Source organism: Lingula anatina, chromosome 1 (genome assembly GCF_051362555.1).
Source record: "Lingula anatina isolate TDL-2025a chromosome 1, LinAna3.0, whole genome shotgun sequence".
NCBI lineage: Eukaryota > Metazoa > Brachiopoda > Lingulata > Lingulida > Lingulidae > Lingula > Lingula anatina.
In genome coordinates, this window is record NC_141767.1 from 29,145,455 (window position 1) to 29,173,193 (window position 27,739).

Here is a 27,739-nt window from a genome sequence, read left to right on the forward strand (position 1 = left end):
TGAAAGAAGTAATTGAATCAATTTTTACAAATTTTACCTATAGGATCCTTTGAGAGATGCATTTGCTTTATTACGTTATGCACATGGGCGTTCTTTCAGATTATATGCTCAGCTTAAATTTGCATGAAAGAAATCACTTTGTTTTAATAAAATACCTTCAAATAGGTTATATTGCTTTTTCATATCTGTTTGGTTTGATTAGTCTGCATTAAGCATGTCATGTATCAGACATATACAGTTATTTTAATGAATAAATTATTTCTATTGGGAAAATATGCCATCATGATTCTTTCACATTATATGCTCAGGTTAAAGGGCTAATAAGCCTTTGTATCAACTATGAGATCTACTGTATATTTCACAATAAAAACATTGTAAACAACTCATAGGAACATAATATATTCCATTTTAACACAATAACAGCTGTTATAGTTATTATATATATTCTGATATCTGAACTTGTCATCAGATCACGTGACCTCCATAGATGGCTATACTCTGTAATCATCTCTTAAGAGATTATAACATAAAAACCAAACTTTGTAGGAAAAAAAAAAAAAAAAAAACAGATTAACTTTGAATGTAGAAATTCATTAACCATTCCGAGACAATTCATTTTTTGGCCAAAACAAATAGTTATTATCCCTTAAAATTTGCATGCAAGAAATCACTTTGTTTCAATGCAATATCTTCAAATAGGTCATATGTTGTTGTTTTTTTCACATCTTTTTGGTTTGATTGGTGTGCATGAAGCATGTCATGCATTACACACATACAGTGTAAAACATTTCCTTGAATAAGAACCACTGCTTTTACCTTTTTGAGATATGAATTAAGCAAGTTAAAATGGGTGTGCCTTAAATATTTTTAATAGTGACAAAAAGACAATAATTTTGAAAAAAAAATTTTTAAACATTTACAATCACCGATGCAGGGCATTAGTGGAGATAATGATGGTTTCTGACCGCTCTAGAAAACTCAGGTTATGTAGAGATCTAAGTAACATACCGGTACATGATGAAATCTCAGGTGAATCGGCGACTGAATATAAACTTGGTCGACAGACGATTTTATTAATTTTTTCCTTTTTTGTTTGGTTTCAGATACATTTAATGAACATAGCAAACGAAACTTGTGCAGTTCTGCGTTCTAACCCATAAAAAAGGATGACGTAGATGTATCTTAACATCAGTTTTGTACATTTTGTCTGGAGTTTTCGCATGAAACGGGGCTGTGTACTTGCATCAAGAAGTAGGTCAATTAAAGCCGCGGCATCTCTAGTCTGTGGAGGCAGGAAAATTGCACAACAAAGTCGAATGGAGGCCAAGCGTCTTCAATCCAGGGGGTGGAAACGCGCTATTTATATGATTATGACGAGCCTAACCGTCAGCACCGGATATTAGTTAGTGACCTTGAGGGGCAATTAGGCTTGGTCTTTGCGGCACGCGCGAACAGTAGTCGATCTACCACACCTGGGTCTTTTGTTTTTGACAACTGTTCACTCGTCAAGGAGGTGCTTGTTCAAGACTACTGACTGATATCTACTAGTACTACCAGTGGCTTCATTAGTAACGTTCCCACAATACATGGTTTTCTGTCTGTGCGTACATACCCTGAATTTGGTTAGCCTCACTGACGAGAACAATGGACGTTTCTTACCCCTCTCTAGGATTACCCCTGTTCAATCGAAATGGATCGTCTGTAAGTATATTTATTTTCACGCACTGTCCAAAGGGCGATCCAGTGATGATATATGGACACTGAAGAAACTACAGCTAAGCTCGCCAGAAATGCCTTAGCACATATATTGGAATCAAGGCTAATGGCAGAGTTTCACTTTCTGACGCAAGGAAGAGCGCTACGTGTTAGACAAAAGGGAGTTAGGACAGTAAGTCTTATGCCAAAACAGGTACTTCTTAGGCGTGTTTTCTAACAGCCAAATAAAATTAAACTTTGTTCTTTAGATTCAAAGGGATCATTTAAATAATTACTTGAAGTTTAAAATGTAAATTTGAGCAATATCAATTGAAGATATAAGTTGATGAAAAATTACGTTTGGCAGTTTGTAACAATTTGCATGGCTGTATATGTATGTGTAGTGTAATATTCATGTCATTCCTTTGTCACTATCTTGTTTTTTACAACCCTGTTACACATGCATAGTTTTAGGTTTTATATTTAGAAACCTTTGTTTGGTGGTGGTGATTGGGGGGGAGGGGGTTGAACATAAATATTTGGCCATAAATATTTTACTTATGTGCTTCATATGATGATTACAAATTCAGTTTGTGTCATGTTGCACTTGAAACTGCCTAGTCTACATTGTGTCCTTTGGTGAAGTCAGAGACACTGTGAAGAATGATTGTGGCATCAAGATACACCTTTTTCTCAGCTGCTAGGATGCTGTGTGAAGAGGAGGGGTAAGTATACGGTGAGTATGAGCTTCCACTGTACACTGTGTAACTAGTCTTTTTCATGGTAGCTAGAAATTCAAAAAGACTACTGCCTTATGTCATGCATTAGTATTATATCTCCAGCCACTTTTTCTATGTCAACACATGTCATCTTTTATTATATATTAAAGTTGCAGAAATGGGGATTCCTTGTTGTTATTAGATTTTTTGTTAAAGGTTTGCAGACGGTTTTGATTTTTGTCAGTAATGCTTGTTAACCAATTGTTTTTTCATAAAAAAATGCAAAATAATATAATAATAATTATAATAATTGTATAGTAACAGAATCAGGTTAAAGATATGTATTAATCACCTATGTTGTTTCCTCTCTCTCAAGACCTGAAGGACAAACTCATCTGAAGAGGTGCTCTGCTTTCTGTGATCTTCTTGGCTGAGATATGGTAAATGCAATTACTCTAAAGACTAGGAAAGTGGAAGGAAGACACTGAACTTCAAATTTACCAAGTAAGGTAAGTCTAAAAGGTAAGAGTTTCAGTATTAAACAAATCTAGATCTTTTTATTTTTCATTTGGCAAGACAATTACCCTGTGTCTTTTGCTTATATCTTCCTGGTAAAATAAATACCTAACCCCCCTCCCCCCCCCCCCGACCTCAAATATAAATTAAAATAATAGTTAAAACTAAAGTAGGTTTTATTAAACAAAAAAAAAAACTTGAATAAATTAAATAGAAATTACTAATATAGTCTTTCCTTAACCTACACAAACAGTCTTGTTTAAAGAAAAAGATAATTTTAGTAAAATATTGAAGATCCCATTCTTTACCCTTTCTCTGGTCGTCAATGGGCTATTGGCAGTATTCCTATTCTGACAATAGTTAAATATGTGCAAAATATGTTTTGGCTTAGTTTCCTTTTTTGATTAATTTATTTTAGTAATAAAGTGAATTATAAATGTGTGTAACCAAATTCAGGAATATGTGACAAAAATTAATTAAAATTATCAACAAAATTCTTTTCAAACCCTCCCCCCCCCCATACTTTATAAGTTTACATAGCTTTACATAGCATATATTTAAGTGACTTTTATTGAACGAAAAAATTTTGTACAAATTTAATAGAAATAAGTAATATAGCCTTTCCCTAACCCCCAAAAACAGTCTTACTAAAAGAAAATGATAATTTTAGTAAAATATTAAAGATCCCATTCTTTACTCCCTCTAGTCATCAACTGGCTTTCGGCCATTTTGCTATACTGACAATACTTAAATGGGTGCAAAATATATTTTTGGCTTACTTTCCTGTATTGATAAGTTTATTTCAGTAATATAGTGAATTAAAAATTTGTGTAACCAAATTCAGGAATATGTGACAAAAATTTATTAAAATTATCAACAAAATACTTCTCAACCCCCCCCCCCCCCCCCTCAAATGTTGTAAGTTTACATAGCTCCACAAAGCATATACTTGAGTGACTTTTATTGGACGAAAAAATTTTGTATAAATTTTTTAGATAAAAGTAATATAGCCTTTCCCTAACCTACAAAAACAGTCTTGTTTTAAAAAAATGAAAATTTAAGTAAAATATTAAAGATCCCATTCTTTACCCCCTCTCTAGTCACCAACTGGCTTTCGGCCATTTTGCTATACTGTCAATAGTTAAATAGGTGCAAAATATATTTTTGGCTTAGTTTCCTCTTTTGATCAGTTTATTTCAGTAATATAAGGAATTATAAACTTGTGTAACCAAATTCATCAATATGAGGCCCAAATTAATTAAAATTATTAACAAAATACTTCTCAACCCCCCCCCCCCTTCAAATGTTGTAAGTTTACATGGCTCCACATAGCATGTACTTGAGTGACTTTTATTGAACGAAAAAAATTTGTATAAATTTTATAGAAATAAGTAATATAGCCTTTCCCTAACCTCCAAAAACAGTCTTATTAAAAGAAAATGATAATTTTAGTAAAATATTAAAGATCCCATTCTTTACTCCCTCTCTAGTCATCAACCGGCTTTCGGCCATTTTGCTGTACTGACAATAGTTAAATAGGTGCAAAATATATATTTTGGCTTACTTTCCTGTTTTGATGAGTTTATTTCAGTAATATAGGGAATTATAAACTTATGTAACCAAATTCATGAATATGTGACCCAAATTAATTAAAATTATTAACAAAATACTTCTCAACCCCCCCCTCAAATGTTGTAAGTTTACATAGCTCCACATAGCATATACTTGAGTGACTTTTCTTGAACGAAAAAAATTTGTATAAATTTTATAGAAATAAGTAATATAGCCTTCCCCTAACCTCTAAAAACAGTCTTATTAAAAGAAAATGATAATTTTAGTAAAATATTAAAGATCCAATTTTTTACTCCCTCTCTAGTCATCTACTGGCTTTCGGCCATTTTGCTATACTGACAATAGTTAAATGAGTGCAAAATATATTTTTGGCTTACTTTCCTCTTTTGATAAGATTATTTCAGTAATATAGGGAATTATAAACTTGTGTAACCAAATTCATGAATATGAGAACCAAATTAATTAAAATTATTAACAAAATGCTTCTCAACCCCCCCCCCTTAAATGTTATAAGTTTACATAGCTTCACATAGCATATACTTGAGTGACTTTTCTTGAACGAAAAAAATTTGTATAAATTTTATAGAAATAAGTAATATAGCCTTTCCCTAACCTCCAAAAACAGTCTTACTAAAAGAAAATGATAATTTTAGTAAAATATTAAAGATCCCATTTTTACTCCCTCTCTAGTCACCAACTGGCTTTCGGCCATTTTCCTATATATACTGACAATAGTTAAATAGGTGCAAAATATATATTTTGGCTTAGTTTCCTGTTTTGATAACTTTATTTCAGTAATATAGGGAATTATAAACTTGTGTAACCAAATTCATGAATATGTGACCCAAATTTATTAAAATTATTAACAAATAACTTCTCACCCCCCCCCCCAAATGTTGTAAGTTTACATAGCTCCACATTGCATATACTTGAGTGACTTTTCTTGAACGAAAAAATTTTGTATAAATTTTATAGAAATAAGTAATATAGCCTTTCCATAACCTCCAAAAACAGTCTTATTAAAAGAAAATGATAATTTTAGTAAAATATTAAAGATCCCATTCTTTACTCCCTCTCTAGTCATCTTGCTTTCGGCCATTTTGCTATACTGACAATAGTAAAATGGGTGCAAAATATATTTTTGGCTTACTTTCCTGTATTGATAAGTTTATTTCAGTAATATAGTGAATTAAAAATTTGTGTAACCAAATTCAGGAATATGTGACAAAAATTTATTAAAATTATCAACAAAATACTTCTCAACCCCCCCCCCCCCCCCCCTCAAATGTTGTAAGTTTACATAGCTCCACAAAGCATATACTTGAGTGACTTTTATTGGACGAAAAAATTTTGTATAAATTTTTTAGATAAAAGTAATATAGCCTTTCCCTAACCTACAAAAACAGTCTTGTTTTAAAAAAATGAAAATTTAAGTAAAATATTAAAGATCCCATTCTTTACCCCCTCTCTAGTCACCAACTGGCTTTCGGCCATTTTGCTATACTGTCAATAGTTAAATAGGTGCAAAATATATTTTTGGCTTAGTTTCCTCTTTTGATCAGTTTATTTCAGTAATATAAGGAATTATAAACTTGTGTAACCAAATTCATCAATATGAGACCCAAATTAATTAAAATTATTAACAAAATACTTCTCAACCCCCCCCCCCCTTCAAATGTTGTAAGTTTACATGGCTCCACATAGCATGTACTGGAGTGACTTTTATTGAACGAAAAAAATTTGTATAAATTTTATAGAAATAAGTAATATAGCCTTTCCCTAACCTCCAAAAACAGTCTTATTAAAAGAAAATGATAATTTTAGTAAAATATTAAAGATCCCATCCTTTACTCCCTCTCTAGTCATCAACCGGCTTTCGGCCATTTTGCTGTACTGACAATAGTTAAATAGGTGCAAAATATATATTTTGGCTTACTTTCCTGTTTTGATGAGTTTATTTCAGTAATATAGGGAATTATAAACTTATGTAACCAAATTCATGAATATGTGACCCAAATTAATTAAAATTATTAACAAAATACTTCTCAACCCCCCCCTCAAATGTTGTAAGTTTACATAGCTCCACATAGCATATACTTGAGTGACTTTTATTGAACGAAAAACTTTTATATAAATTTTATATAAATAAGTAATATAGCCTTTCCCTAACCTCTAAAAACAGTCTTATTAAAAGAAAATGATAATTTTAGTAAAATATTAAAGATCCAATTTTTTACTCCCTCTCTAGTCATCTACTGGCTTTTGGCCATTTTGCTATACTGACAATAGTTAAATGAGTGCAAAATATATTTTTGGCTTACTTTCCTCTTTTGATAAGATTATTTCAGTAATATAGGGAATTATAAACTTGTGTGACCAAATTCATGAATATGAGACCCAAATTAATTAAAATTATTAACAAAATGCTTCTCAACCCCCCCCCCCTCAAATGTTATAAGTTTACATAGCTTCACATAGCATATACTTGAGTGACTTTTCTTGAACGAAAAAAATTTGTATAAATTTTATAGAAATAAGTAATATAGCCTTCCCCTAACCTCTAAAAACAGTCTTATTAAAAGAAAATGATAATTTTAGTAAAATATTAAAGATCCAATTTTTTACTCCCTCTCTAGTCATCTACTGGCTTTCGGCCATTTTGCTATACTGACAATAGTTAAATGAGTGCAAAATATATTTTTGGCTTACTTTCCTCTTTTGATAAGATTATTTCAGTAATATAGGGAATTATAAACTTGTGTAACCAAATTCATGAATATGAGACCCAAATTAATTAAAATTATTAACAAAATGCTTCTCAACCCCCCCCCCCTTAAATGTTATAAGTTTACATAGCTTCACATAGCATATACTTGAGTGACTTTTCTTGAACGAAAAAAATTTGTATAAATTTTATAGAAATAAGTAATATAGCCTTTTCCTAACCAACAAGAATAGTCTTGTTTAAAAAAATGAAAATTTAAGTAAAATATTAAAGATCCCATTCTTTACCCCCTCTCTAGTCACCAACTGGCTTTCGGCCATTTTGCTATACTGTCAATAGTTAAATAGGTGCAAAATATATTTATGGCTTAGTTTCCTCTTTTGATTAGTTTATTTCAGTAATATAAGGAATTATAAACTTGTGTAACCAAATTCATCAATTTGAGGCCCAAATTAATTAAAATTATTAACAAAATACTTCTCAACCCCCCCCCCCCTTCAAATGTTGTAAGTTTACATGGCTCCACATAGCATGTACTTGAGTGACTTTTATTGAACGAAAAAAATTTGTATAAATTTTATAGAAATAAGTAATATAGCCTTTCCCTAACCTCCAAAAACAGTCTTATTAAAAGAAAATGATAATTTTAGTAAAATATTAAAGATCCCATTCTTTACTCCCTCTCTAGTCATCAACCGGCTTTCGGCCATTTTGCTGTACTGACAATAGTTAAATAGGTGCAAAATATATATTTTGGCTTACTTTCCTCTTTTGATAAGATTATTTCAGTAATATAGGGAATTATAAACTTGTGTGACCAAATTCATGAATATGAGACCCAAATTAATTAAAATTATTAACAAAATGCTTCTCAACCCCCCCCCCTCAAATGTTATAAGTTTACATAGCTTCACATAGCATATACTTGAGTGACTTTTCTTGAACGAAAAAAATTTGTATAAATTTTATAGAAATAAGTAATATAGCCTTCCCCTAACCTCTAAAAACAGTCTTATTAAAAGAAAATGATAATTTTAGTAAAATATTAAAGATCCAATTTTTTACTCCCTCTCTAGTCATCTACTGGCTTTCGGCCATTTTGCTATACTGACAATAGTTAAATGAGTGCAAAATATATTTTTGGCTTACTTTCCTCTTTTGATAAGATTATTTCAGTAATATAGGGAATTATAAACTTGTGTAACCAAATTCATGAATATGAGACCCAAATTAATTAAAATTATTAACAAAATGCTTCTCAACCCCCCCCCTTAAATGTTATAAGTTTACATAGCTTCACATAGCATATACTTGAGTGACTTTTCTTGAACGAAAAAAATTTGTATAAATTTTATAGAAATAAGTAATATAGCCTTTTCCTAACCAACAAGAATAGTCTTGTTTAAAAAAATGAAAATTTAAGTAAAATATTAAAGATCCCATTCTTTACCCCCTCTCTAGTCACCAACTGGCTTTCGGCCATTTTGCTATACTGTCAATAGTTAAATAGGTGCAAAATATATTTATGGCTTAGTTTCCTCTTTTGATTAGTTTATTTCAGTAATATAAGGAATTATAAACTTGTGTAACCAAATTCATCAATTTGAGGCCCAAATTAATTAAAATTATTAACAAAATACTTCTCAACCCCCCCCCCTTCAAATGTTGTAAGTTTACATGGCTCCACATAGCATGTACTTGAGTGACTTTTATTGAACGAAAAAAATTTGTATAAATTTTATAGAAATAAGTAATATAGCCTTTCCCTAACCTCCAAAAACAGTCTTATTAAAAGAAAATGATAATTTTAGTAAAATATTAAAGATCCCATTCTTTACTCCCTCTCTAGTCATCAACCGGCTTTCGGCCATTTTGCTGTACTGACAATAGTTAAATAGGTGCAAAATATATATTTTGGCTTACTTTCCTGTTTTGATGAGTTTATTTCAGTAATATAGGGAATTATAAACTTATGTAACCAAATTCATGAATATGTGACCCAAATTAATTAAAATTATTAACAAAATACTTCTCAACCCCCCCCTCAAATGTTGTAAGTTTACATAGCTCCACATAGCATATACTTGAGTGACTTTTATTGAACGAAAAACTTTTATATAAATTTTATATAAATAAGTAATATAGCCTTTCCCTAACCTCTAAAAACAGTCTTATTAAAAGAGAATGATAATTTTAGTAAAATATTAAAGATCCAATTTTTTACTCCCTCTCTAGTCATCTACTGGCTTTCGGCCATTTTGCTATACTGACAATAGTTAAATGAGTGCAAAATATATTTTTGGCTTACTTTCCTCTTTTGATAAGATTATTTCAGTAATATAGGGAATTATAAACTTGTGTAACCAAATTCATGAATATGAGACCCAAATTAATTAAAATTATTAACAAAATGCTTCTCAACCCCCCCCCCTCAAATGTTATAAGTTTACATAGCTTCACATAGCATATACTTGAGTGACTTTTCTTGAACGAAAAAAATTTGTATAAATTTTATAGAAATAAGTAATATAGCCTTCCCCTAACCTCTAAAAACAGTCTTATTAAAAGAAAATGATAATTTAAGTAAAATATTAAAGATCCAATTTTTTACTCCCTCTCTAGTCATCTACTGGCTTTCGGCCATTTTGCTATACTGACAATAGTTAAATGAGTGCAAAATATATTTTTGGCTTACTTTCCTCTTTTGATAAGATTATTTCAGTAATATAGGGAATTATAAACTTGTGTAACCAAATTCATGAATATGAGACCCAAATTAATTAAAATTATTAACAAAATGCTTCTCAACCCCCCCCCCCCTTAAATGTTATAAGTTTACATAGCTTCACATAGCATATACTTGAGTGACTTCTTGAACGAAAAAAATTTGTATAAATTTTATAGAAATAAGTAATATAGCCTTTCCCTAACCTCCAAAAACAGTCTTACTAAAAGAAAATGATAATTTTAGTAAAATATTAAAGATCCCATTTTTACTCCCTCTCTAGTCACCAACTGGCTTTCGGCCATTTTCCTATACTGACAATAGTTAAATAGGTGCAAAATATATATTTTGGCTTAGTTTCCTGTTTTGATGAGTTTATTTCAGTAATATAGGGAATTATAAACTTATGTAACCAAATTCATGAATATGTGACCCAAATTAATTAAAATTATTAACAAAATACTTCTCAACCCCCCCCTCAAATGTTGTAAGTTTACATAGCTCCACATTGCATATACTTGAGTGACTTTTCTTGAACGAAAAAATTTTATATAAATTTTATAGAAATAAGTAATATAGCCTTTCCATAACCTCCAAAAACAGTCTTATTAAAAGAAAATGATAATTTTAGTAAAATATTAAAGATCCCATTCTTTATCCCCTCTCTAGTCATCAACTGGCTTTCGGCCATTTTGCTATACTGACAATACTTAAATGGGTGCAAAATTTATTTTTGGCTTACTTTCCTGTATTGATAAGTTTATTACAGTAATATAGTGAATTAAAAATTTGTGTAACCAAATTCAGGAATATGTGACAAAAATTTATTAAAATTATCAACAAAATACTTCTCAACCCCCCCCCCCCCTCAAATGTTGTAAGTTTACATAGCTCCACAAAGCATATACTTGAGTGACTTTTATTGAATGAAAAAATTTTGTATAAATTTTTTAGATAAAAGTAATATAGCCTTTCCCTAACCTACAAAAACAGTCTTGTTTTAAAAAAATGAAAATTTAAGTAAAATATTAAAGATCCCATTCTTTACCCCCTCTCTAGTCACCAACTGGCTTTCGGCCATTTTGCTATACTGTCAATAGTTAAATAGGTGCAAAATATATTTTTGGCTTAGTTTCCTCTTTTGATCAGTTTATTTCAGTAATATAAGGGATTATAAACTTGTGTAACCAAATTCATCAATATGAGGCCCAAATTAATTAAAATTATTAACAAAATACTTCTCAACCCCCCCCCCCTTCAAATGTTGTAAGTTAACATGGCTCCACATAGCATGTACTTGAGTGACTTTTATTGAACGAAAAAAATTTGTATAAATTTTATAGAAATAAGTAATATAGCCTTTCCCTAACCTCCAAAAACAGTCTTATTAAAAGAAAATGATAATTTTAGTAAAATATTAAAGATCCCATTCTTTACTCCCTCTCTAGTCATCAACCGGCTTTCGGCCATTTTGCTGTACTGACAATAGTTAAATAGGTGCAAAATATATATTTTGGCTTACTTTCCTGTTTTGATGAGTTTATTTCAGTAATATAGGGAATTATAAACTTATGTAACCAAATTCATGAATATGTGACCCAAATTAATTAAAATTATTAACAAAATACTTCTCAACCCCCCCCTCAAATGTTGTAAGTTTACATAGCTCCACATAGCATATACTTGAGTGACTTTTATTGAACGAAAAACTTTTATATAAATTTTATATAAATAAGTAATATAGCCTTTCCCTAACCTCTAAAAACAGTCTTATTAAAAGAGAATGATAATTTTAGTAAAATATTAAAGATCCAATTTTTTACTCCCTCTCTAGTCATCTACTGGCTTTCGGCCATTTTGCTATACTGACAATAGTTAAATGAGTGCAAAATATATTTTTGGCTTACTTTCCTCTTTTGATAAGATTATTTCAGTAATATAGGGAATTATAAACTTGTGTAACCAAATTCATGAATATGAGACCCAAATTAATTAAAATTATTAACAAAATGCTTCTCAACCCCCCCCCCCCTCTAATGTTATAAGTTTACATAGCTTCACATAGCATATACTTGAGTGACTTTTCTTGAACGAAAAAAATTTGTATAAATTTTATAGAAATAAGTAATATAGCCTTCCCCTAACCTCTAAAAACAGTCTTATTAAAAGAAAATGATAATTTTAGTAAAATATTAAAGATCCAATTTTTTACTCCCTCTCTAGTCATCTACTGGCTTTCGGCCATTTTGCTATACTGACAATAGTTAAATGAGTGCAAAATATATTTTTTGCTTACTTTCCTCTTTTGATGAGATTATTTCAGTAATATAGGGAATTATAAACTTGTGTAACCAAATTCATGAATATGAGACCCAAATTAATTAAAATTATTAACAAAATGCTTCTCAACCCCCCCCCCTCAAATGTTATAAGTTTACATAGCTTCACATAGCATATACTTGAGTGACTTTTCTTGAACGAAAAAAATTTGTATAAATTTTATAGAAATAAGTAATATAGCCTTCCCCTAACCTCTAAAAACAGTCTTATTAAAAGAAAATGATAATTTAAGTAAAATATTAAAGATCCCATTCTTTACCCCCTCTCTAGTCACCAACTGGCTTTCGGCCATTTTGCTATACTGTCAATAGTTAAATAGGTGCAAAATATATTTTTGGCTTAGTTTCCTCTTTTGATCAGTTTATTTCAGTAATATAAGGGATTATAAACTTGTGTAACCAAATTCATCAATATGAGGCCCAAATTAATTAAAATTATTAACAAAATACTTCTCAACCCCCCCCCCCTTCAAATGTTGTAAGTTAACATGGCTCCACATAGCATGTACTTGAGTGACTTTTATTGAACGAAAAAAATTTGTATAAATTTTATAGAAATAAGTAATATAGCCTTTCCCTAACCTCCAAAAACAGTCTTATTAAAAGAGAATGATAATTTTAGTAAAATATTAAAGATCCCATTCTTTACTCCCTCTCTAGTCATCAACCGGCTTTCGGCCATTTTGCTGTACTGACAATAGTTAAATAGGTGCAAAATATATATTTTGGCTTACTTTCCTGTTTTGATGAGTTTATTTCAGTAATATAGGGAATTATAAACTTATGTAACCAAATTCATGAATATGTGACCCAAATTAATTAAAATTATTAACAAAATACTTCTCAACCCCCCCCTCAAATGTTGTAAGTTTACATAGCTCCACATAGCATATACTTGAGTGACTTTTATTGAACGAAAAACTTTTATATAAATTTTATATAAATAAGTAATATAGCCTTTCCCTAACCTCTAAAAACAGTCTTATTAAAAGAGAATGATAATTTTAGTAAAATATTAAAGATCCAATTTTTTACTCCCTCTCTAGTCATCTACTGGCTTTCGGCCATTTTGCTATACTGACAATAGTTAAATGAGTGCAAAATATATTTTTGGCTTACTTTCCTCTTTTGATAAGATTATTTCAGTAATATAGGGAATTATAAACTTGTGTAACCAAATTCATGAATATGAGACCCAAATTAATTAAAATTATTAACAAAATGCTTCTCAACCCCCCCCCCTCAAATGTTATAAGTTTACATAGCTTCACATAGCATATACTTGAGTGACTTTTCTTGAACGAAAAAAATTTGTATAAATTTTATAGAAATAAGTAATATAGCCTTCCCCTAACCTCTAAAAACAGTCTTATTAAAAGAAAATGATAATTTTAGTAAAATATTAAAGATCCAATTTTTTACTCCCTCTCTAGTCATCTACTGGCTTTCGGCCATTTTGCTATACTGACAATAGTTAAATGAGTGCAAAATATATTTTTGGCTTACTTTCCTCTTTTGATGAGATTATTTCAGTAATATAGGGAATTATAAACTTGTGTAACCAAATTCATGAATATGAGACCCAAATTAATTAAAATTATTAACAAAATGCTTCTCAACCCCCCCCCCTTAAATGTTATAAGTTTACATAGCTTCACATAGCATATACTTGAGTGACTTTTCTTGAACGAAAAAAATTTGTATAAATTTTATAGAAATAAGTAATATAGCCTTTCCCTAACCTCCAAAAACAGTCTTACTAAAAGAAAATGATAATTTTAGTAAAATATTAAAGATCCCATTTTTACTCCCTCTCTAGTCACCAACTGGCTTTCGGCCATTTTCCTATACTGACAATAGTTAAATAGGTGCAAAATATATATTTTGGCTTAGTTTCCTGTTTTGATAACTTTATTTCAGTAATATAGGGAATTATAAACTTGTGTAACCAAATTCATGAATATGTGACCCAAATTTATTAAAATTATTAACAAATAACTTCTCACCCCCCCCCCAAATGTTGTAAGTTTACATAGCTCCACATTGCATATACTTGAGTGACTTTTCTTGAACGAAAAAATTTTGTATAAATTTTATAGAAATAAGTAATATAGCCTTTCCATAACCTCCAAAAACAGTCTTATTAAAAGAAAATGATAATTTTAGTAAAATATTAAAGATCCCATTCTTTACTCCCTCTCTAGTCATCTTGCTTTCGGCCATTTTGCTATACTGACAATAGTAAAATGGGTGCAAAATATATTTTTGGCTTACTTTCCTGTTTTGGTGAGTTTATTTCAGTAATATAGTGAATTATAAATTTGTGTAACCAAATTCAGGAATATGTGACAAAAATTTATTAAAATTATCAACAAAATTCTTTTCATCCCCCGCCCCCAGGCCAAACGTTGTAAGTTTACATAGCTCCACAAAGCGTGTACTTGAGTGACTTTTATTGCACATCAAAAACTTGTATAAATTTTATAGATATTAGTAATATAGCCTTTCCCTAACCCCCAAAAACAGTCTTACTAAAAGAAAATGATAATTTTAGTAAAATATTAAAGATCCCATTCTTTATCCCCTCTCTAGTCATCAACTGGCTTTCGGCCATTTTGCTATACTGACAATACTTAAATGGGTGCAAAATATATTTTTGGCTTACTTACCTGTATTGATAAGTTTATTACAGTAATATAGTGAATTAAAAATTTGTGTAACCAAATTCAGGAATATGTGACAAAAATTTATTAAAATTATCAACAAAATACTTCTCAACCCCCCTCCCCTCAAATGTTGTAAGTTTACATAGCTCCACAAAGCATATACTTGAGTGACTTTTATTGAACGAAAAAATTTTGTATAAATTTTTTAGATAAAAGTAATATAGCCTTTCCCTAACCTACAAAAACAGTCTTGTTTTAAAAAAATGAAAATTTAAGTAAAATATTAAAGATCCCATTCTTTACCCCCTCTCTAGTCACCAACTGGCTTTCGGCCATTTTGCTATACTGTCAATAGTTAAATAGGTGCAAAATATATTTTTGGCTTAGTTTCCTCTTTTGATCAGTTTATTTCAGTAATATAAGGAATTATAAACTTGTGTAACCAAATTCATCAATATGAGGCCCAAATTAATTAAAATTATTAACAAAATACTTCTCAACCCCCCCCCCCCTTCAAATGTTGTAAGTTTACATGGCTCCACATAGCATGTACTTGAGTGACTTTTATTGAACGAAAAAAATTTGTATAAATTTTATAGAAATAAGTAATATAGCCTTTCCCTAACCTCCAAAAACAGTCTTATTAAAAGAAAATGATAATTTTAGTAAAATATTAAAGATCCCATTCTTTACTCCCTCTCTAGTCATCAACCGGCTTTCGGCCATTTTGCTGTACTGACAATAGTTAAATAGGTGCAAAATATATATTTTGGCTTACTTTCCTGTTTTGATGAGTTTATTTCAGTAATATAAGGAATTATAAACTTATGTAACCAAATTCATGAATATGTGACCCAAATTAATTAAAATTATTAACAAAATACTTCTCAACCCCCCCCTCAAATGTTGTAAGTTTACATAGCTCCACATAGCATATACTTGAGTGACTTTTATTGAACGAAAAACTTCTATATAAATTTTATATAAATAAGTAATATAGCCTTTCCCTAACCTCTAAAAACAGTCTTATTAAAAGAGAATGATAATTTTAGTAAAATATTAAAGATCCAATTTTTTACTCCCTCTCTAGTCATCTACTGGCTTTCGGCCATTTTGCTATACTGACAATAGTTAAATGAGTGCAAAATATATTTTTGGCTTACTTTCCTCTTTTGATAAGATTATTTCAGTAATATAGGGAATTATAAACTTGTGTAACCAAATTCATGAATATGAGACCCAAATTAATTAAAATTATTAACAAAATGCTTCTCAACCCCCCCCCCCCTTAAATGTTATAAGTTTACATAGCTTCACATAGCATATACTTGAGTGACTTCTTGAACGAAAAAAATTTGTATAAATTTTATAGAAATAAGTAATATAGCCTTTCCCTAACCTCCAAAAACAGTCTTACTAAAAGAAAATGATAATTTTAGTAAAATATTAAAGATCCCATTTTTACTCCCTCTCTAGTCACTAACTGGCTTTCGGCCATTTTCCTATACTGACAATAGTTAAATAGGTGCAAAATATATATTTTGGCTTAGTTTCCTGTTTTGATAAGTTTATTTCAGTAATATAGGGAATTATAAACTTATGTAACCAAATTCATGAATATGTGACCCAAATTAATTAAAATTATTAACAAAATACTTCTCAACCCCCCCCTCAAATGTTGTAAGTTTACATAGCTCCACATTGCATATACTTGAGTGACTTTTCTTGAACGAAAAAATTTTATATAAATTTTATAGAAATAAGTAATATAGCCTTTCCATAACCTCCAAAAACAGTCTTATTAAAAGAAAATGATAATTTTAGTAAAATATTAAAGATCCCATTCTTTACTCCCTCTCTAGTCATCTTGCTTTCGGCCATTTTGCTATACTGACAATAGTAAAATGGGTGCAAAATATATTTTTGGCTTACTTTCCTGTTTTGGTGAGTTTATTTCAGTAATATAGTGAATTATAAATTTGTGTAACCAAATTCAGGAATATGTGACAAAAATTTATTAAAATTATCAACAAAATTCTTTTCATCCCCCGCCCCAAGGCCAAACGTTGTAAGTTTACATAGCTCCACAAAACGTGTACTTGAGTGACTTTTATTGCACATCAAAAACTTGTATAAATTTTATAGATATTAGTAATATAGCCTTTCCCTAACCCCCAAAAACAGTCTTACTAAAAGAAAATGATAATTTTAGTAAAATATTAAAGATCCCATTCTTTATCCCCTCTCTAGTCATCAACTGGCTTTCGGCCATTTTGCTATACTGACAATACTTAAATGGGTGCAAAATTTATTTTTGGCTTACTTTCCTGTATTGATAAGTTTATTACAGTAATATAGTGAATTAAAAATTTCTGTAACCAAATTCAGGAATATGTGACAAAAATTTATTAAAATTATCAACAAAATACTTCTCAACCCCCCCCCCTCAAATGTTGTAAGTTTACATAGCTCCACAAAGCATATACTTGAGTGACTTTTATTGAATGAAAAAATTTTGTATAAATTTTTTAGATAAAAGTAATATAGCCTTTCCCTAACCTACAAAAACAGTCTTGTTTTAAAAAAATGAAAATTTAAGTAAAATATTAAAGATCCCATTCTTTACCCCCTCTCTAGTCACCAACTGGCTTTCGGCCATTTTGCTATACTGTCAATAGTTAAATAGGTGCAAAATATATTTTTGGCTTAGTTTCCTCTTTTGATCAGTTTATTTCAGTAATATAAGGAATTATAAACTTGTGTAACCAAATTCATCAATATGAGGCCCAAATTAATTAAAATTATTAACAAAATACTTCTCAACCCCCCCCCCCCTTCAAATGTTTTAAGTTTACATGGCTCCACATAGCATGTACTTGAGTGACTTTTTTTGAACGAAAAAAATTTGTATAAATTTTATAGAAATAAGTAATATAGCCTTTCCCTAACCTCCAAAAACAGTCTTATTAAAAGAAAATGATAATTTTAGTAAAATATTAAAGATCCCATTCTTTACTCCCTCTCTAGTCATCAACCGGCTTTCGGCCATTTTGCTGTACTGACAATAGTTAAATAGGTGCAAAATATATATTTTGGCTTACTTTCCTGTTTTGATGAGTTTATTTCAGTAATATAGGGAATTATAAACTTATGTAACCAAATTCATGAATATGTGACCCAAATTAATTAAAATTATTAACAAAATACTTCTCAACCCCCCCCTCAAATGTTGTAAGTTTACATAGCTCCACATAGCATATACTTGAGTGACTTTTATTGAACGAAAAACTTTTATATAAATTTTATATAAATAAGTAATATAGCCTTTCCCTAACCTCTAAAAACAGTCTTATTAAAAGAGAATGATAATTTTAGTAAAATATTAAAGATCCAATTTTTTACTCCCTCTCTAGTCATCTACTGGCTTTCGGCCATTTTGCTATACTGACAATAGTTAAATGAGTGCAAAATATATTTTTGGCTTACTTTCCTCTTTTGATAAGATTATTTCAGTAATATAGGGAATTATAAACTTGTGTAACCAAATTCATGAATATGAGACCCAAATTAATTAAAATTATTAACAAAATGCTTCTCAACCCCCCCCCTCAAATGTTATAAGTTTACATAGCTTCACATAGCATATACTTGAGTGACTTTTCTTGAACGAAAAAAATTTGTATAAATTTTATAGAAATAAGTAATATAGCCTTCCCCTAACCTCTAAAAACAGTCTTATTAAAAGAAAATGATAATTTTAGTAAAATATTAAAGATCCAATTTTTTACTCCCTCTCTAGTCATCTACTGGCTTTCGGCCATTTTGCTATACTGACAATAGTTAAATGAGTGCAAAATATATTTTTGGCTTACTTTCCTCTTTTGATAAGATTATTTCAGTAATATAGGGAATTATAAACTTGTGTAACCAAATTCATGAATATGAGACCCAAATTAATTAAAATTATTAACAAAATGCTTCTCAACCCCCCCCCCTTAAATGTTATAAGTTTACATAGCTTCACATAGCATATACTTGAGTGACTTCTTGAACGAAAAAAATTTGTATAAATTTTATAGAAATAAGTAATATAGCCTTTCCCTAACCTCCAAAAACAGTCTTACTAAAAGAAAATGATAATTTTAGTAAAATATTAAAGATCCCATTTTTACTCCCTCTCTAGTCACCAACTGGCTTTCGGCCATTTTCCTATACTGACAATAGTTAAATAGGTGCAAAATATATATTTTGGCTTAGTTTCCTGTTTTGATGAGTTTATTTCAGTAATATAGGGAATTATAAACTTATGTAACCAAATTCATGAATATGTGACCCAAATTTATTAAAATTATTAACAAATAACTTCTCACCCCCCCCCCCCAAATGTTGTAAGTTTACATAGCTCCACATTGCATATACTTGAGTGACTTTTCTTGAACGAAAAAATTTTATATAAATTTTATAGAAATAAGTAATATAGCCTTTCCATAACCTCCAAAAACAGTCTTATTAAAAGAAAATGATAATTTTAGTAAAATATTAAAGATCCCATTCTTTACTCCCTCTCTAGTCATCAACTGGCTTTCGGCCATTTTGCTATACTGACAATAGTAAAATGGGTGCAAAATATATTTTTGGCTTACTTTCCTGTTTTGGTGAGTTTATTTCAGTAATATAGTGAATTATAAATTTGTGTAACCAAATTCAGGAATATGTGACAAAAATTTATTAAAATTATCAACAAAATTCTTTTCATCCCCCGCCCCCAGGCCAAACGTTGTAAGTTTACATAGCTCCACAAAGCGTGTACTTGAGTGACTTTTATTGCACATCAAAAACTTGTATAAATTTTATAGATATTAGTAATATAGCCTTTCCCTAACCCCCAAAAACAGTCTTACTAAAAGAAAATGATAATTTTAGTAAAATATTAAAGATCCCATTCTTTATCCCCTCTCTAGTCATCAACTGGCTTTCGGCCATTTTGCTATACTGACAATACTTAAATGGGTGCAAAATATATTTTTGGCTTACTTACCTGTATTGATAAGTTTATTACAGTAATATAGTGAATTAAAAATTTGTGTAACCAAATTCAGGAATATGTGACAAAAATTTATTAAAATTATCAACAAAATACTTCTCAACCCCCCTCCCCTCAAATGTTGTAAGTTTACATAGCTCCACAAAGCATATACTTGAGTGACTTTTATTGAACGAAAAAATTTTGTATAAATTTTTTAGATAAAAGTAATATAGCCTTTCCCTAACCTACAAAAACAGTCTTGTTTTAAAAAAATGAAAATTTAAGTAAAATATTAAAGATCCCATTCTTTACCCCCTCTCTAGTCACCAACTGGCTTTCGGCCATTTTGCTATACTGTCAATAGTTAAATAGGTGCAAAATATATTTTTGGCTTAGTTTCCTCTTTTGATCAGTTTATTTCAGTAATATAAGGAATTATAAACTTGTGTAACCAAATTCATCAATATGAGGCCCAAATTAATTAAAATTATTAACAAAATACTTCTCAACCCCCCCCCCCTTCAAATGTTGTAAGTTTACATGGCTCCACATAGCATGTACTTGAGTGACTTTTATTGAACGAAAAAAATTTGTATAAATTTTATAGAAATAAGTAATATAGCCTTTCCCTAACCTCCAAAAACAGTCTTATTAAAAGAAAATGATAATTTTAGTAAAATATTAAAGATCCCATTCTTTACTCCCTCTCTAGTCATCAACCGGCTTTCGGCCATTTTGCTGTACTGACAATAGTTAAATAGGTGCAAAATATATATTTTGGCTTACTTTCCTGTTTTGATGAGTTTATTTCAGTAATATAGGGAATTATAAACTTATGTAACCAAATTCATGAATATGTGACCCAAATTAATTAAAATTATTAACAAAATACTTCTCAACCCCCCCCTCAAATGTTGTAAGTTTACATAGCTCCACATAGCATATACTTGAGTGACTTTTATTGAACGAAAAACTTTTATATAAATTTTATATAAATAAGTAATATAGCCTTTCCCTAACCTCTAAAAACAGTCTTATTAAAAGAGAATGATAATTTTAGTAAAATATTAAAGATCCAATTTTTTACTCCCTCTCTAGTCATCTACTGGCTTTCGGCCATTTTGCTATACTGACAATAGTTAAATGAGTGCAAAATATATTTTTGGCTTACTTTCCTCTTTTGATAAGATTATTTCAGTAATATAGGGAATTATAAACTTGTGTAACCAAATTCATGAATATGAGACCCAAATTAATTAAAATTATTAACAAAATGCTTCTCAACCCCCCCCCTCAAATGTTATAAGTTTACATAGCTTCACATAGCATATACTTGAGTGACTTTTCTTGAACGAAAAAAATTTGTATAAATTTTATAGAAATAAGTAATATAGCCTTCCCCTAACCTCTAAAAACAGTCTTATTAAAAGAAAATGATAATTTTAGTAAAATATTAAAGATCCAATTTTTTACTCCCTCTCTAGTCATCTACTGGCTTTCGGCCATTTTGCTATACTGACAATAGTTAAATGAGTGCAAAATATATTTTTGGCTTACTTTCCTCTTTTGATAAGATTATTTCAGTAATATAGGGAATTATAAACTTGTGTAACCAAATTCATGAATATGAGACCCAAATTAATTAAAATTATTAACAAAATGCTTCTCAACCCCCCCCCCCTTAAATGTTATAAGTTTACATAGCTTCACATAGCATATACTTGAGTGACTTCTTGAACGAAAAAAATTTGTATAAATTTTATAGAAATAAGTAATATAGCCTTTCCCTAACCTCCAAAAACAGTCTTACTAAAAGAAAATGATAATTTTAGTAAAATATTAAAGATCCCATTTTTACTCCCTCTCTAGTCACCAACTGGCTTTCGGCCATTTTCCTATACTGACAATAGTTAAATAGGTGCAAAATATATATTTTGGCTTAGTTTCCTGTTTTGATGAGTTTATTTCAGTAATATAGGGAATTATAAACTTATGTAACCAAATTCATGAATATGTGACCCAAATTTATTAAAATTATTAACAAATAACTTCTCACCCCCCCCCCCCCCCAAATGTTGTAAGTTTACATAGCTCCACATTGCATATACTTGAGTGACTTTTCTTGAACGAAAAAATTTTATATAAATTTTATAGAAATAAGTAATATAGCCTTTCCATAACCTCCAAAAACAGTCTTATTAAAAGAAAATGATAATTTTAGTAAAATATTAAAGATCCCATTCTTTACTCCCTCTCTAGTCATCAACTGGCTTTCGGCCATTTTGCTATACTGACAATAGTAAAATGGGTGCAAAATATATTTTTGGCTTACTTTCCTGTTTTGGTGAGTTTATTTCAGTAATATAGTGAATTATAAATTTGTGTAACCAAATTCAGGAATATGTGACAAAAATTTATTAAAATTATCAACAAAATTCTTTTCATCCCCCGCCCCCAGGCCAAACGTTGTAAGTTTACATAGCTCCACAAAGCGTGTACTTGAGTGACTTTTATTGCACATCAAAAACTTGTATAAATTTTATAGATATTAGTAATATAGCCTTTCCCTAACCCCCAAAAACAGTCTTACTAAAAGAAAATGATAATTTTAGTAAAATATTAAAGATCCCATTCTTTATCCCCTCTCTAGTCATCAACTGGCTTTCGGCCATTTTGCTATACTGACAATACTTAAATGGGTGCAAAATATATTTTTGGCTTACTTACCTGTATTGATAAGTTTATTACAGTAATATAGTGAATTAAAAATTTGTGTAACCAAATTCAGGAATATGTGACAAAAATTTATTAAAATTATCAACAAAATACTTCTCAACCCCCCTCCCCTCAAATGTTGTAAGTTTACATAGCTCCACAAAGCATATACTTGAGTGACTTTTATTGAACGAAAAAATTTTGTATAAATTTTTTAGATAAAAGTAATATAGCCTTTCCCTAACCTACAAAAACAGTCTTGTTTTAAAAAAATGAAAATTTAAGTAAAATATTAAAGATCCCATTCTTTACCCCCTCTCTAGTCACCAACTGGCTTTCGGCCATTTTGCTATACTGTCAATAGTTAAATAGGTGCAAAATATATTTTTGGCTTAGTTTCCTCTTTTGATCAGTTTATTTCAGTAATATAAGGAATTATAAACTTGTGTAACCAAATTCATCAATATGAGGCCCAAATTAATTAAAATTATTAACAAAATACTTCTCAACCCCCCCCCCCTTCAAATGTTGTAAGTTTACATGGCTCCACATAGCATGTACTTGAGTGACTTTTATTGAACGAAAAAAATTTGTATAAATTTTATAGAAATAAGTAATATAGCCTTTCCCTAACCTCCAAAAACAGTCTTATTAAAAGAAAATGATAATTTTAGTAAAATATTAAAGATCCCATTCTTTACTCCCTCTCTAGTCATCAACCGGCTTTCGGCCATTTTGCTGTACTGACAATAGTTAAATAGGTGCAAAATATATATTTTGGCTTACTTTCCTGTTTTGATGAGTTTATTTCAGTAATATAGGGAATTATAAACTTATGTAACCAAATTCATGAATATGTGACCCAAATTAATTAAAATTATTAACAAAATACTTCTCAACCCCACCCTCAAATGTTGTAAGTTTACATAGCTCCACATAGCATATACTTGAGTGACTTTTATTGAACGAAAAACTTTTATATAAATTTTATATAAATAAGTAATATAGCCTTTCCCTAACCTCTAAAAACAGTCTTATTAAAAGAGAATGATAATTTTAGTAAAATATTAAAGATCCAATTTTTTACTCCCTCTCTAGTCATCTACTGGCTTTCGGCCATTTTGCTATACTGACAATAGTTAAATGAGTGCAAAATATATTTTTGGCTTACTTTCCTCTTTTGATAAGATTATTTCAGTAATATAGGGAATTATAAACTTGTGTAACCAAATTCATGAATATGAGACCCAAATTAATTAAAATTATTAACAAAATGCTTCTCAACCCCCCCCCCCCCTCAAATGTTATAAGTTTACATAGCTTCACATAGCATATACTTGAGTGACTTTTCTTGAACGAAAAAAATTTGTATAAATTTTATAGAAATAAGTAATATAGCCTTTCCCTAACCTCCAAAAACAGTCTTACTAAAAGAAAATGATAATTTTAGTAAAATATTAAAGATCCCATTTTTACTCCCTCTCTAGTCACCAACTGGCTTTCGGCCATTTTCCTATACTGACAATAGTTAAATAGGTGCAAAATATATATTTTGGCTTAGTTTCCTGTTTTGATAACTTTATTTCAGTAATATAGGGAATTATAAACTTGTGTAACCAAATTCATGAATATGTGACCCAAATTTATTAAAATTATTAACAAATAACTTCTCACCCCCCCCCCCCCAAATGTTGTAAGTTTACATAGCTCCACATTGCATATACTTGAGTGACTTTTCTTGAACGAAAAAATTTTATATAAATTTTATAGAAATAAGTAATATAGCCTTTCCATAACCTCCAAAAACAGTCTTATTAAAAGAATGAAAATTTAAGTAAAATATTAAAGATCCCATTCTTTATCCCTTCTCTAGTCACCAACTGGCTTTCGGCCATATTGCTGTGCTGACAATAGTTAAATAGGTGCAAAATATATTTTTGGCTTAGTTTCCTCTTTTGATGAGATTATTTCAGTAATATAGGGAATTATAAACTTGTGTAACCAAATTCATGAATATGAGACCCAAATTAATTAAAATTATTAACAAATTGCTTCTCAACCCCCCCCCCTCAAATGTTATAAGTTTACATAGCTTCACATAGCATATACTTGAGTGACTTTTCTTGAAGGAAAACATTTTGTATAAATTTTATAGAAATAAGTAATATAGCCTTTCCCAAACCTCCAAAAACAGTCTTATTAAAAGAAAATGATAATTTTAGTAAAATATTAAAGATCCCATTCTTTACTCCCTCTCTAGTCATCAACCGGCTTTCGACCATTTTGCTGTACTGACAATAGTTAAATAGGTGCAAAATATATATTTTGGCTTATTTTCCTGTTTTGATGAGTTTATTTCAGTAATATAGGGAATTATAAACTTATGTAACCAAATTCATGAATATGTGACCCAAATTAATTAAAATTATTAACAAAATACTTCTCAACCCCCCCCTCAAATGTTGTAAGTTTACATAGCTCCACATAGCATATACTTAAGTGACTTTTATTGAACGAAAAACTTTTGTATAAATTTTATATAAATAAGTAATATAGCCTTTCCCTAACCTCTAAAAACAGTCTTCTTAAAAGAAAATGATAATTTTAGTAAAATATTAAAGATCCAATTTTTTACTCCCTCTCTAGTCATCTATTGGCTTTCGGCCATTTTGCTATACTGAGAATAGTTAAATGAGTGCAAAATATATTTTTGGCTTAGTTTCCTCTTTTGATAAGATTATTTCAGTAATATAGGGAATTATAAACTTGTGTAACCAAATTCATGAATATGAGACCCAAATTAATTAAAATTATTAACAAAATGCTTCTCAAACCCCCCCCTCAAATGTTGTAAGTTTACATAGCTTCACATAGCATATACTTGAGTGACTTTTCTTGAACGAAAAAAATTTGTATAAATTTTATAGAAATAAGTAATATAGCCTTCCCCTAACCTCTAAAAACAGTCTTATTTAAAGAAAATGATAATTTTAGTAAAATATTAAAGATCCAATTTTTCACTCCCTCTCTAGTCATCTACTGGCTTTCGGCCATTTTGCTATACTGACAATAGTTAAATGAGTGCAAAATATATTTTTGGCTTACTTTCCTCTTTTGATAAGATTATTTCAGTAATATAGGGAATTATAAACTTGTGTAACCAAATTCATGAATATGAGACCCAAATTAATTAAAATTATTAACAAAATGCTTCTCAACCCCCCCCCCCCCTTAAATGTTATAAGTTTACATAGCTTCACATAGCATATACTTGAGTGACTTTTCTTGAACGAAAAAAATTTGTATAAATTTTATAGAAATAAGTAATATAGCCTTTCCCTAACCTCCAAAAACAGTCTTACTAAAAGAAAATGATAATTTTAGTAAAATATTAAAGATCCCATTTTTACTCCCTCTCTAGTCACCAACTGGCTTTCGGCCATTTTCCTATACTGACAATAGTTAAATAGGTGCAAAATATATATTTTGGCTTAGTTTCCTGTTTTGATAACTTTATTTCAGTAATATAGGGAATTATAAACTTGTGTAACCAAATTCATGAATATGTGACCCAAATTTATTAAAATTATTAACAAATAACTTCTCACCCCCCCCCCAAATGTTGTAAGTTTACATAGCTCCACATTGCATATACTTGAGTGACTTTTCTTGAACGAAAAAATTTTATATAAATTTTATAGAAATAAGTAATATAGCCTTTCCATAACCTCCAAAAACAGTCTTATTAAAAGAAAATGATAATTTTAGTAAAATATTAAAGATCCCATTCTTTGCTCCCTCTCTAGTCATCAACTGGCTTTCGGCCATTTTGCTATACTGACAATAGTAAAATGGGTGCAAAATATATTTTTGGCTTACTTTCCTGTTTTGGTGAGTTTATTTCAGTAATATAGTGAATTATAAATTTGTGTAACCAAATTCAGGAATATGTGACAAAAATTTATTAAAATTATCAACAAAATTCTTTTCATCCCCCGCCCCCAGGCCAAACGTTGTAAGTTTACATAGCTCCACAAAGCGTGTACTTGAGTGACTTTTATTGCACATAAAAAACTTGTATAAATTTTATAGATATTAGTAATATAGCCTTTCCCTAACCAAAAAAACAGTCTTGTTTTAAAAGAATGAAAATTTTAGTAAAATATTACAGATCCCATTCTTTACCCCCTCTCTAGTCACCAACTGGCTTTCGGCCATTTTGCTGTACTGACAATAGTTAAATGGGTGCAAAATATATTTTTGGCTTACTTTCCTGTTTTGATGAGTTTATTTCAGTAATATAGGGAATTATAAACTTATGTCACCAAATTCATGAATATGTGACCCAAATTAATTAAAATTATTAACAAATTACTTCTCACCCCCCCTCAAATGTTGTTCACCAAATTCATGAATATGTGACCCAAATTAATTAAAATTATTAACAAATTACTTCTCACCCCCCCCTCAAATGTTGTAAGTTTACATAGCTCCACATAGCATATACTTGAGTGACTTTTATTGAATATAAAAAACTTGTATAAATTTTTTAGATATTAGTAATATAGCCTTTCCCTAACCTCCAAAAACAGTCTTACTAAAAGAAAATGATAATTTTAGTAAAATATTAATGATCCCATTTTTACTCCCTCTCTAGTCACCAACTGGCTTTCGGCCATTTTCCTATACTGACAATAGTTAAATAGGTGCAAAATATATATTTTGGCTTAGTTTCCTGTTTTGATGAGTTTATTTAAGTAATATACGGAATTATAAACTTATGTAACCAAAGTCATGAATATATGACCCAAATTAATTAAAATTATTAACAAAATACTTCTCAACCCCCCCCCTCAAATGTTGTAAGTTTACATAGCTCCACATAGCATATACTTGAGTGACTTTTATTGAACGAAAAACTTTTGTATAAATTTTATAGATATTAGTAATATAGCCTTTCCCTAACTAAAAAAACAGTCTTGTTTTTAAAAAATGATAATTTTAGTAAAATATTAAAGATCCCATTCTTTATCCCCTCTCT

General features: G+C 29.8%; 1 long non-coding RNA gene across 4 annotated transcripts in view; it reads left to right on the forward strand.

The window, feature by feature from the left end:
* The first annotated feature begins 1,341 nt into the window (after positions 1–1,341).
* LOC106164233 (uncharacterized) overlaps positions 1,342–27,739 on the forward strand; it is a 35,584-nt gene continuing 9,186 nt past the window's right edge. The window contains exons 1-3 of one of the 4 annotated variants that reach the window (XR_001238549.2): positions 1,342–1,888; positions 2,286–2,431; positions 2,791–2,923. This is a non-coding gene — a long non-coding RNA (uncharacterized LOC106164233). Of the gene's footprint in view, positions 1,910–2,285; positions 2,924–27,739 lie in introns of all 4 variants that reach the window. The other 3 variants (XR_002886414.2, XR_001238550.2, XR_001238548.2) reach the window with 3 other exon arrangements.